Source organism: Polypterus senegalus, chromosome 11 (genome assembly GCF_016835505.1).
Source record: "Polypterus senegalus isolate Bchr_013 chromosome 11, ASM1683550v1, whole genome shotgun sequence".
Lineage (NCBI taxonomy): Eukaryota > Metazoa > Chordata > Cladistia > Polypteriformes > Polypteridae > Polypterus > Polypterus senegalus.
Window position 1 is genome coordinate 39,936,399 of NC_053164.1, and position 13,288 is coordinate 39,949,686.

General features: G+C 45.3%; 1 protein-coding gene across 1 annotated transcript in view; it reads left to right on the forward strand.

Annotated features, from left to right (window-relative positions):
- Positions 1–13,288, forward strand: part of zgc:110329 (uncharacterized protein LOC550500 homolog) — a 506,110-nt gene that overhangs the window by 306,859 nt on the left and 185,963 nt on the right. The gene's annotated exons all lie outside the window — the stretch shown is intronic.

Consider the following 13,288-nt stretch of genomic DNA (forward strand, 5'->3'; position numbering starts at 1 on the left):
TTTCCTTACAAATATGAGGTTGTGGAGGCCAAAACCTCCCCGCCACTGCTAGACGCAGAACAGCAGCTGTAAAACATAATAACTCTAGCTGTTATTGCTGCAGTTTATTGTCACTGCTTTGTTTAGTAATTTATGTCTGCTGCATTATGTTGTATCACATATTTTTGATGTTTCTGAATCAGTTAGACTTTTGATTGTACACAGAAGAAGAATGACAACAAATGAAACTGAATTCACAATGGATTAGAAATATTCAGAAGTTATGCTTTTTGTGTTAAAACGGTGGCAAAAAAATCCAATCCGTGCTTTAAAATAGTAAGATGTGGTGTTGAAAAAGTTTAAACTGGTCAGTAAATATTTTCATTGCGGTGCCTTTTTGGAAGAATTTCTGCTCTATACTGTATTGAGAAAAATTCATGCTAAGAAAATTAGAGTTGAATGGAGGGCTGGGCCTAATGTTCAGATATTTTTAAGAAACACGAAAACGTAAATTACAGCTCCATGGGCGGACTAAAGGCACTGAATGTGTCAGCATCAGCCATTTCTTCTTTCTTTTACTCCTGTCTATATAATCTGTCATCAGTCTCTTATTCTTTCTTTTTTCTTTATATCCAATATCTGTTATGGCCAGTAATATGATAAGTTAGTAAGACCTTCTAGAAGTAGACTTCTTACTGTCTTAAGCATCTCTTGAGGAATGTCCAAGTAATTTGGTATATCATTAGGCCTGTTTCTTTTAAGGCAGGGGTGAAAGTCCACCTTGTAACCCTTACACATGGACTCCAGCACATTTATTGTGCTACATCATCTATTTTCAAATGATTTCTTTGTTTATTTGGTTTTTTGTTATCTTTTCTTGCTGATGTATCATATCCAAGCGCCTTAGTTGGCTGTTAATTCTACCCTCACGTTTTATACAATTGTACACCCTTCCTTTACAGGATCACATTTTTATTGTGGTCCTGAGTTTTTCATTTTTATCAACATTGTAATCTTGCTTTCTCTATAGCAGTGGGTCCCAAGTTCAGTATTAAGGACCACAGTATCTACAATTTTTATTCCAACCAATTCCATAATCAGTGCATCATTCTTACATTTAATTGTCCTTTTTAGTCCAAGAGATTCTGGAATTTTTGTATTTTTGAAAAAACTTGTAACCTTCCTTCAAAAGGGGTAAAATTGATAATTTAAGTTTTAATCCCTTTTAATACAACAACTCTAAGTCATTACTGGTGCAGCAAGTTGGTTTTTACATTTTCGTGGAATTAGTTTAATGGCAATCACATTTCTATGGTATCAATTGATTGTTGTCTAAATAATGTGGCTGACCCAACTAGTGATGAGTCAGCATTGTGGCCTAACCTACACAATGAAGATAAAAGAACAGTTCAGGCAACTCCACTTGAAAAGCACAACACAGAATTCCAATTAAGGATATTTAACCTGTTATTCAATTTAAACATACTTTCTTTTTTTACATTTAATATTTGTTTATGCCTGTCTATAGTCTCCTATGGGATATTTGCATTTTGTTCTCTTATTGCGATTTGTCTTATGTTCAAATTAAGGCTTTTTAATTGTGGTCATTCACAAAATATCGCCTGATTGATCTCAAATAGTAACAAGGTTGTTCAGCGAGGTCCACTGGTCCCCTGTGAATATGACTGCAGTACAGCCTCTAAGCTGCTCACATCCTTGAAATGCGATGCAGTTGTCTCATGTGAAGGTAAAGCATATGAATTGTCAGAATTCACTGAATGGCGTCTCTCAGCCCTGTATCCTCAGTTATATTGAGAGGTCTGCAGTCTGATGTGTTCTATTTTGTAATAAAAAGCAGCACTTAATTTTTTAGGATTTGCCCATTCATGGGCATATGTTGAGTTATACTTTCATGGGTTGCAGTTTGCCACAGATTTTGCTGCTTAACATTAAGAGCTTGATCTTAGATCTCAGTTACTGTTAACAGTAGTCACACCGCATGACCTCGTATGATAGTAGGCTGGTTAATAAAAGCAAATGCATATTTACAGTTGATTATTGACACATATGTCATTAAATGTCACCTGATATCTCTGGGTCAGGGGTTTTCAACTTTCGTGGTGCAGGACCACCACGAATTGAAATATTTTGAAGCATCCCCATTTTTTTCAATCTTAAATTGTTAAGCACTGAACTCTTACAAGGTACAACTAAAAGTGAGACTTCCTAACTCCCACCCTACCCTTCATATTGCATTCAGAGATTTTAATAAGTGATTGCAAAGTTTTCTATGTGGTTGTGTATGACTGCTTGTTTTTCTCATGTTCACCAAATTCTTTTTAATTTATTGTTTTTCAATGGGGCGGCACAGCGGTGCACTGGGTACCTCACAGTTAGGAGACCCGGGTTCGCTTCCCGGGTCCTCCCTTCGTGGAGTTTGCATGTTCTCCCCATGTCTGCGTGGGTTTCCTCTGGGTTCTCCGGTTTCCTCCCACAGTCCAAAGACATGCAGGTTAGGTGGATTGGCGACCCTAAATTGTCTCTAGTGTGTGCTTGATGTGTGGGTGTGTGTGTGTGCGCCCTGTGGTGGGCTGGCACCCTGCCCAGGGTTTGTTTCCTGCTTTGCGCCCTGTGTTGGCTGGGATTGGCTCCAGCAGACCCCCGGTGACCCTGTAGTTAGGATATAGAGGGTTGGATGATGGATGGATGGATGTTTTTCAATGTAAAAGCAGTAGCATGGATTGATAAGAAATAAAAATTAGCCTAGAATTTTCATATCTTTTGAAAAATGATTCAGTTTCATATGAACCCAGATTAAATGAAGTAGTAAACAAGTCAAGTTACATATAACTGCAGGTCAAGAAAAGAGGAAAATAACTCAAAGTCAGTCGTGAAGGTTGAGTGCCTTTACAGGGTCATTGTGGTCCATGTTGGGTTCCGGTTTTCATAATAACTTAGCTTAGTTCTGATTGTGACTTTAGGCTATTCCTGACAGAAGTTACTTTTAGAGGACAGATAACACTCAAATATAATCTTAGATATGTGCATTTTATTATTAAAAGTAATTTAAATTCATCTCTGTTCTTTATTATAAATTCTTCTGGTTTATTTTATTCTAAAAATCTATATACAGTATATAAAATTCTTTTTGCATTTGAAATGGAAATTACGTATGACCACCGAAACAGAAATTACGTATGACCACAGAACATATTATAATACAGGAACTAGTCACTTCATTTGTGGAGGCCATTTTTATATCGTCTTTACGAATTGTTATTATTTGTGTGAGAGTTATTTTGCAAATATTGAAAAGAAGTAAACACAAACACGCGATCTATCCCATAGAAGTGCACCCCGCATCACCCTCTCCCAGCCCTCCTCTCTGGACTCCAGCGCTGAGCCATCTGCCGCCAGGCACGTTTTGACAGAGACGTTTTATTTATTCGCCCACGTGACTGTCGCGGACACTGCAACATTATAACTTTTTTTTTAATTGGCAGTACTTGATAGTAGAAGAGATGAGGATAACAGCTTTGCGTCTTTCTACTTTTTAACTGCGCCAAGCTGTAAACAATGTGAAGATGACACCGACTTCCGCGGCGAGGGGTCTTGAGAAAAAAGAGGACGCTGGGAGGCGTGGAATGTCAGGCTGCTCCATCGGGTCAAGAGCTTCGCAGTTTTGGGCGGCATCCTCTCCCTCGGCTCCTGGGAGACTGTAAATCTTTGCAAATGAGTGTGGTCGGTGCAATCAAAGCAAAACTCTCTTTGTAAATTGTGCTGCACGACTACTTACTGTCCCTTAAGGTGAGTTCAGCTCATTAAAACCCTGCAACATTCAAGGTTGCTTTTGTGATGAATTCTTTTAAGACGATGGAGTGCTTACATCCAAGAAGATTCCATATATATAATCTATCTATACTAATAAAAGGCAAAGCCCTCATTGACTGACTCACTCACTGACTCATCACTAATTCTCCAACTTCCCGTGTAGGTAGAAGGCTGAAATTTGGCAGGCTTATTCCTTACAGCTTACTTACAAAAGTTAAGGAGGTTTCATTTCGAAATTCTACACGTAACAGTCATAACGGTCGGCAACGTTCGCCATGTTGAACTTTCTTATTTATGGCCCCATCTTCACGAAATTTCGTAGGCGGCTTCCCTGCGCTAACCGAAACCGATGTACGTACTTATTTCAATGGTATGACGCTACTGTCGGCTGCAATATTGAACTTTACAACGTCACTAATTTTCCAACTTCCCATGTAGGTAGAAGGCTGTACCCTATCTTCACGAAATTTGGTCGGTGGCTTCCCAGCGCTAACCAAAATCGATGTACGTACTTATTTCGGTGGTGTGACGCCACTGTCGTCCGCCATATTGAACTTTTCAACGGCCTTTGTTACTTATGGGCTCATCTTCAAGAAATTTGGTACGCGGGTTCCCAACACTAACTGAATCCTACTAACGTACATATATACGTCCATAGCCTGCAGCTCAGTCACCGTGTGAGGCAGCGTTGGGTCCCCCATCCCAATGCCTCCCACGTTGTTGGCTGCCTGCCTATATAAGGCCGTCCGTCGTTCCAGTCTCTACATTCCCTTCCTTGATGCGCCACGGGATTCACGTCTCCCTGCTGATAACTACAGCCTTCTTATTTAATCCACGGCTTCTCCACTGTTTTATTGTTTGTTTATTACGATTATAGTTATTGTGTAGGTATTTTAGACTTACTTTACATTGTTCAGGTACCCATTTCCTTTATCATTCCAACCGTACCCCCATTAACATGTCTATCGAGGTGATCACCATCGATCAAAGAACTGTCACTTACCGAGTGGTTTCCATGCCTGGAGATGGCACCTACCTTTTCCATTCTCTTTGTTACATATTGCAGGCTCACTCTTGATATCTGGAGAAACATTGTGTCTTATGTATTGAATGACTGGGACAGGTTCAAGGTGTGGACTGATGACGGTACAGGAGATAATTATACTACACAGGAGCACTAGAAGAGTGAAATGCTTAAGCCCTTCACCTATGCATCTGCATGTGAGTTGATGGCTGCCGCTGAATTGTTCGGTTGTCGCTTTTTAATTGTACCGAAATGGCCAAATATTTTACACCTTTGGACAACCGCCAATGCCTCTTAAACATCTTAGATTCACAGGTGACGATTTCAGTAGTGGACACTTTGATGATTATGAATGTTTAAACTCTCAAAAGCTGGATGTGAAGTTATCGATGAAACTGGTTGTATACTTAGAACGCTTGACAGATGCCGAATGTCACTTCAACACAAGTCCTACAAATACTGTCGTAATTGAAACAAACCATGAAACTCAAACCGATTATGACAGCAGCAATCCAAGCTGTGAGATTTGAAACAAGATTACTGTTCACAAGGCCAACTGTACATTGCATGCTCAAGAGAAAGCTTAGCACACAGCTTGGTCATATTACAACCGGAGGGCCGAACTCACAATGTGGTATACAAAGAGATCCTTAACAAATAATTATTGGTATATTTTCCCTCAGTTTAAAAAGGTTTACTTTTCTTCTTAATAAAAATTTTAAGGCAGTACTTCGCCGCTGCAAAGTGCGGGTATTTTTCTATATATATATTTATATATATATTGTGGCCCCGGCCGGGGCTGGAGCCCGGCCGGGACGCCCAGGAGGACGTGAGGAGGGCTTGTGCCTCCTCCAGACCGCGGGGGCGTCCGTCCTGGTTCTGTTGGGGGCCACGGGTTGAGGGCATGGAAGCCCTTCCTGTAGGGACCCGTGGCCACCGCCAGGCGGCGCTCCGATGCCGGTTTATCCCGTGCGGTTGCCGGTCGGGGCAGGAGCCCGGCCGGGACGCCTTGGAGGACGGAGGAGGCGAGTGCCTCCTCCAGACAGAGTGGGGGCGTCCGTCCTGGTTAGGCACGGGCCCTCAGGTACAGGGCTTTGAAGCCCAGCCCTGTAGGGACCCGTGGCCACCGCCAGGCGGCGCCCCGGTGCCTGATTATCCCGGGAACCCGACACTTCCGCCACACCAGGAAGTGCCGGGGGGAAGACATTGTGTGGCGCCCGGAGAGCGGCCAGGAAGGCAGCCGACACTTCCGCCACGCTGGGGCGTGGCCAAGGATGGAGGAAGCACCTGGGGCTCATCCGGGGCATTATTTAGGGGCCGCCTCCCTCCAGTCGGTGGTGGAAGTCGGGAGGCAGAAGGACTGAGCTGGAGAGCGGACAGGAGGCGGCCAGGAAGCAAGGCACAGGACTGTGGGCCCTGGACTTGGGGGAATCGGTGCAGAAGGCACTGGGGTTGTGAGTGCACGTGACTTTTGTATATTAGTGTAAATAAAAGTGTGTTGGGTGCAAAAATGTTGTCCGTCTGTCTGTGCCGGGGCCAGGTTTCACAGTGGCGTAGTCGGCAGGATACTCCGCCTGGTTCAAGGCGGGGACCTGTATTGTTAAATCAAAAAATTTCTGTGAACGGCCCGGCGCAGCAGCGGACCCCACACACTGGCCGCGGGAGCGGCCCGTGCAACGGCCCCGCGGGAGCGTTTTAACCCGAAACCGCCGCCGGAATGAGAAGAGGCCATCCCCGGGTGCGGAGGAGGAGCGGGCCTCGCTGGAGCGCAGCGGGCTCCGAAAGTCGCGCTGTCGACACGGACAGCCAGGCCGGCGTGGCGACGCAAAAGGCCACACCGAGGTGGGGGCCTCGGCAAGACGGGATCCCGGAGGTGAGTACCCTGCCCTGCAGTAATCGGCCCTTCGGGGTCGGTCATACCTTGTTTTCCGCAGGGAGGGACAGACCGGATCCGCGTCTGTGGCAGGAGCGCGCCGGGCCACGGGCTGTCGGCAGTGCGGCTACGGAGGCAGCAAAGGAGGCTGCGGAATCGGAGCCGCTGCGGCTCGAGGAATCACTGCAGCTACAACGCGGTGAGGAGGCACGTCTCCGTACCCAGCGCAGGGGAGACAAGATGGCCGCGGGCCGTGGTCCCGCCGCTGACAGGCACGGGATTGGCGGTGTGTCTTGCGTGCCCGCCGATGATTGGATAGAGGCGGGCCCAAGGAATGCCAGTCTCGTGCCAAACCGAGACCCGATTGGGCCAGAGGGAGTGGCCCAGAGGAGGCAGGCGTCGCGTGGAGCTGATGGACAGGTAAGCCCACCGACGTCTGTCTCTCTCTTTCCACCAGCGGCTCGGCGCGCGCCGGAGGAGGCCCCTTCGCCCGCCAAGCCGCCTTTTGAGGAGTTGCTGCGTGTTCTAGTCGCTCAGTGCGAGCAGCTGATGGAGAAGGCGGTCGCGTCGGGAGTGACACCGCGTGAGACGGAGGAACGGCGCGGCGCTGGAACCGGAGGCAGACAGAACACGGCGGGAGTGGTGAGTGTTGCCGTTCCTGTAAAGCAAGTGGGGGTTCGCCGAACATGGCCGTGACTGTTTACAGGACGAGCGGCTCCGAGTAGGCAACCTCCCAACAGCGGATGCGGCGGTGCAGACAGCTAGCGAGGCGAGGAGCTCGAACACGCAAGGGCTGGTAGGATCGGGGCGGCTGAGTGCCCTGGGTCCTAGCGCCCTGCGCTTCAAGCCTGCAGCTGTCTCCTGTCGCTCTGCCTGGACGCAGACGGGCTGGATTTGAGCTTTGCTGTGCTCAGACCCAGACCGTCAGCGTCCAAGAAAGAAGGAGGAACCGAAGGGTGAATGCCGGTTCCTCCGATAGGAGAGCGCGGCGCTGGGTGCGCGCGTCCGAGAAGGGCGTCCGCACTGCGGGCAGAGGAGATCCCTGGGCGGCTGGGCGAGCCGCCTGCGAGCGGTGCCGCGGACGGCGGACGGGCATGGAACCTGCGGCGGCGGACTTCAGCAGGCAAGTTGGGGGCTGTCGGAGGGGGCAGGAGCACGGTCGTCACGGAGACCGACGGGCGCTCGGGATGAGTGTCCTCGCTGTGCTTCTGGCCCTCTTTTCCTTTGTTTTACAGGCCGAAGCCCGACGAGCGCTGAGGCCGGCGTCGGCGGGACCTGCCCGCCTGGAACGGAGGCGCGCGGAGTGCTCCACGCCGGGAGGACTACGGTGACCCGCTGGGGAACAGCGAGGGAGCGGCGCAGACCACAGGGGACGTTTGCGCGGCGAGGGTGCGAAGACAGATGTCCCAGGGTGCCGTGTTGGACCCTGGGGACATAGTAGGACCCTCGCTGGGGACGTGCTGCCCTTTCGGGTTGTGTCGTTCGGACCCACGTGTCCTCGCTAGCGGTGGGGCACTGTGGCCCCCGGCCGGGGCTGGAGCCCGGCCGGGACGCCAGGAGGGCGTGAGGAGGGCTTGTGCCTCCTCCAGACCGCGAGGCGTCCGTCCTGGTTCTGTTGGGGGCCACGGGTTGAGGGCATGGAAGCCCTTCCCTGTAGGGACCCGTGGCCACCGCCAGGCGGCGCTCCGATGCCGGTTTATCCCCGGGCGGTTGCCGGTCGGGCAGGAGCCCGGCGGGACGCTTGAGGACCGGAGGAGGCGAGTGCCTCCTCCAGACAGAGTGGGGCGTCCGTCCTGGTTAGGCACGGGCCCTCAGGTACAGGGCTTTGAAGCCCAGCCCTGTAGGGACCCGTGGCCACCGCCAGGCGGCGCCCGGTGCCTGATTATCCGGGAACCCGACACTTCCGCCACACCAGGAAGTGCCGGGGGGAAGACATTGTGTGGCGCCCGGAGAGCGGCCAGGAAGGCAGCCGACACTTCCGCCACGCTGGGGCGTGGCCAAGGATGGAGGAAGCACCTGGGGCTCATCCGGGGCATTATTTAAGGGGCCGCCTCCCTCCAGTCGGTGGTGGAAGTCGGGAGGCAGAAGGACTGAGCTGGAGAGCGGACAGGAGGCGGCCAGGAAGCAAGGCACAGGACTGTGGGCCCTGGACTTGGGGGAATCGGTGCAGAAGGCACTGGGGTTGTGAGTGCACGTGACTTTTGTATATTAGTGTAAATAAAAGTGTGTTGGGTGCAAAAATGTTGTCCGTCTGTCTGTGCCGGGGCCAGGTTTCACAATATATATATATATATATATATATATATATATATATATATATATATATATATATATTCATTATTTAGCAATCGATTTTTATATTTATTTAATAAAGAGCTTGTGTTAACAGCCAACTTTCCATCAGAGGACAAATAAAGTTCTATCTATCTATAGATCCAATGATTGATAGACAGATATATATATATAGTGTGTGTGTCTATGTGTGAATGAAAAAGTTTCTCTGAAATTATAGCATATTCTTCATCCCTGGTTGACAGATTTAATGTTTTTAACTCAATTGCAACTCTTTTTGATTGGCACACAGTAATATTTTATTCCTTTAATTTTCCCCCCTGTTTAAACTTGTAATGAAAATAGTGCAAGCGGTACTCAGCCATCTGAAGTGTCTATCGAGCGTCTACAGGAGGCTCACCAGCAGCAGAGCAAGTCAAGGAGTGGTGCTGAAAGCCTCTTACAACAGAAAGATTAAAGTGAACAAAGGACGATGTGATATTTTAGTAGAAACACACACACATAGCATATGTAAAGTCTACTCTGTCCTAGTTTTCTGTTTTTCTTCTTTTTAAGTTTACAACTTAAAGGCGATTGATCGTAGATGTGATTTATTTTAATTCCAGGAAGACTTTGATCTTCTTTGTGCCATCAAAAAGCAGTGTTTGAACTTGTCATGGTTGCTTTCTCTCCTGCTTCCAGGCAGAGGCTCAAGGCTGCCAAGGTTAGCAGATACAGTAATGAGAGGCTACAAGAGTGGAGATAGGTTGAATTCAATTAAAACTCACGGAAAAATTGAAATAAAATAATATCATCATCATGATTCAGGGAGCGCTGCCTTTTCATGTTCTCATTAAAGGGGAACCTTGTCTCTAACAGCAGCAGAGTGAGTGTCCGTCCATCCGGCACTGTAATTAACTCCTGACATGTTTATAATTCCCATGAAGCACCTCGGAAACAAATCTTATCTCATTAAAGTCACTTTCTTTTTTTTTCCTGATATATCTTGTCTCTGAGAAATTCCAGGATTGATTATAGGCCAGGCTGAAATTCATTGCACGTCTTGTGGCTGCACAGTCTGAAATTGCACCTCAATAATTCTGACCTTCACCCCAATTACATTTTTGATTCAACCAATCATTAAAAAAGAGGTTTTCTGATAGTTTTCAGTGGCAAAGGTGGATGACTAATTTAAGGGAGGGTGAAAGATTGAAAGAATGAAGTTGAGTAGAATTTCAACATGTTGCTTTCTAAGAGACTAAGAGGGGCTTTCTCTCCTGCGTGCCAATTACTGAAGCTGAGAGCGCCAAGCATTTTGAGAGAAGAGCACTACATTCTTGTCTTGTGGAAAACTGTTATGGATAACAGAATCTTGAGAAGTAACTAGTAGTTGGACCAGATTTCTCAAAATTAATCACAATGTCCACAAGGCTTTGTTACCCATAAAACTTACATCTCTCATCTCAGTGTATTTCTGCAGCATACTCCAGCAGTAGCATACTGATACAAACAATATCAATTAAAGAGCAATAAAAAAAAGCCGTGCAAGTTAAAAAATGCAAGGTGAAGAATGCAAGGCAGGTATAACAGTCTATAATCTTGTATAGTGTTAATGTTTACCCAATGGTGGAATTGAAGAGTCGCGTAGTGTGGGGGAGGAACGATCTCCTTAGTCTGTCAGTGGAGCAGGACGGTGACAGCAGTCTGCTTTATCAGAAAGAATGTCGCAGTTCTATATTTTAAAGCCTCTGTATTAAGAATTGGTAAGCCAATATTACTTGATAAAAAATATTTATAAATATATATATATATATATATTGTCTTCAATAATTTTTTGTTATGGCCTTGCTGTACATCTTTATGAAGATTTATTTTCAAGGCATATGATTTTATACATATTTTGATTTAAAGGTCTTAGAAAGCTAGGAATATTTTTATCATTTTAAGTACATCACAATGTCATATTTGAGTCTTAGCATTTAGGTAATGCTTTGCTGCTAGTGCTCATCACAGCTTATGGGGATTGTCTTCGACTAGGTCCTACACAAAAGCTCTGTTATACATCCCGGTGTTGCACTTTAGTACTTTTCCAAGATTATGAATTGCCAGTTCTCCTAATTCCTCCAAAAATAACACCAAGTCAAGTTTTAAGTGTCCATAAAGTCCTACTGTCTACCACACAACTTGGTATCTTATTCTATACTAGACATTAAGCGCGTTACAAGAACGGGCGCTAAAACAGTATTGCATAAACATTAGTAGGAACAGTCTATATTAAATGACAAGGATCCTCGACCTCATTCTGCTTCTTGTCATAATTAGTTTTTTTTCAAAAATATTTTTGCAAGAAGCCTAAAGTAAAATAATAATAAAAATAAAATAGAAACATATATGATAATACAGTAAGTATAATTAATATTGCCTTAGTGTAAAACTTTGTAACAATATGTAATACACAATATCTGAAGAAGATATTCAGGAAAAAGTTTTTTTTTTTTTTACCATTTCATTATAGACAACATTCTTTGTAAATACTCTGTCTGAGTTTGGCAACAGTTTGCCTTGTTCAGGACCATCTACAACCTTGACAACAACATTTGAAAAACTTCTAACTCTTGATAATGCCACATATAACTGACTGTGGCTAAATACTGGTTGTGGCAAGTAAATGGCAACTTTTTCTAAGGTTTGCCCCTGAGCTTTATTAATTGTTATGGCAAAGGCTAATGTAACTGGAAATTGTCACCTTCCTAAGGTAAAGGGTAAATTAGTAGAGGATGGAGCCAAATCAATACGGGGAATAAAGACGAACCTGTTATTACTTGAGCAATGATGAGGTTTCTAAACACTCTTTTAGTGTTTATATTCCTAAGGAGCAAAATTATTGCTCCCCTTTTAAGGTTCAGTTTATGCCTCAGCATTCCTGTTGGAATTAGCTGATTAAGAAACTCAATAGGATAGTTCTGCATATCTTGCTCAGTTGATCATTTTTTTTTTTACGCTCATTTTCCTGTTTTTCTATAGATCTATTTGCTCTTTCGCTTGTAGCGTTTTTATGACGCTCATTTTCTTTCTCTTCAAAGACAATAACTGTGTTGCCTATTATGCGTGGCCGAGGATACGCCATTCACTGTGTGCCCAGGTTCCACCTTTATTTGCTTATCATGCGCGGCCGAGGCCACACCATTCACTGTGTTGCTTATCATGCACAGCCAAGGCTACGCCAATAACTGTGTTGCTTATCATGCGCGGCCGAGGATACGCCATTCATTGTGTGCCCAGGTTCCACCTTTATTTGTGTATGATGCGCGGCCGAGGCTACGCCATTCACTGTCGTACAAATGGGCGATGCACGGTGCAACCCCGCGCATGCGCACTTCACCAGAGGACACGCACACACGGACACCTGGACGCACACAGGGGTTTTATTAAAGAGGATGGTTCTCTGTGTGAGGAAAAACTTCCTAATGGGAAGTTTATCCTCTCAAAGTTTCCAACCACGTCTCTGTGTTTTTGTTGAACTCATTTTAAACTTACAGTCTCAATTCACTGTACTAATTCCTTTTATAATTTTGAACACATCAATCATATGAATCTCTTAATCTCTATTTGCTTAAACTGGAAAGCCTCAGCTCTTTTAATCTTTCGCCACAATTCATTCCCTGTAGCCATGGAATCAGCCCAGTCATTCTTTTTTGTACTTTCTAGCCCTTCTATGTCCTTTTTTGTGGCCTGGAGACCAAAATAGCACACGATACACCAGGTAAGGTATTATCAGTGTTTTATAAAGCTTAAGTATTACCTCCTGTGACTTGTACTACACACTTCATGCTATCTAACCTAACATTCTGCTAGCCTTCTTAATAGCTTCTGAACACTGTCTGGACGTTGATAGTGACAAGTTCACTTTGTCTCTTAAATCCTACAGTACATTCAATTTTCAGACCTTCCATTGTGTATTTAAATATAACATTTCTACTTCCTGTATGTAATACTTTACTTTTACTTACATTAAATGTCATCTGCCACAAACCGACCCAAGCCTGTATGCTCTCCATGTCCCTTTGTAATGATTCAATTAATTTTAGATTATCTGTCAGTCCACCTGGCTTGGTATCATTTGCAAACTTATCCAGCTTGTTACTTATATTTCTATCCAAATCATTTATATATATATTAAAAATAGCAGCAGGCCTATCACTAACCCCAGAGGGACACCATTTTTAATTCTGATAGGGTTCCTTGCACCATCACCCTCTGCTTCCTATGTTTTACTTATTTCTACAACCATCTACACTCAACACCATGAA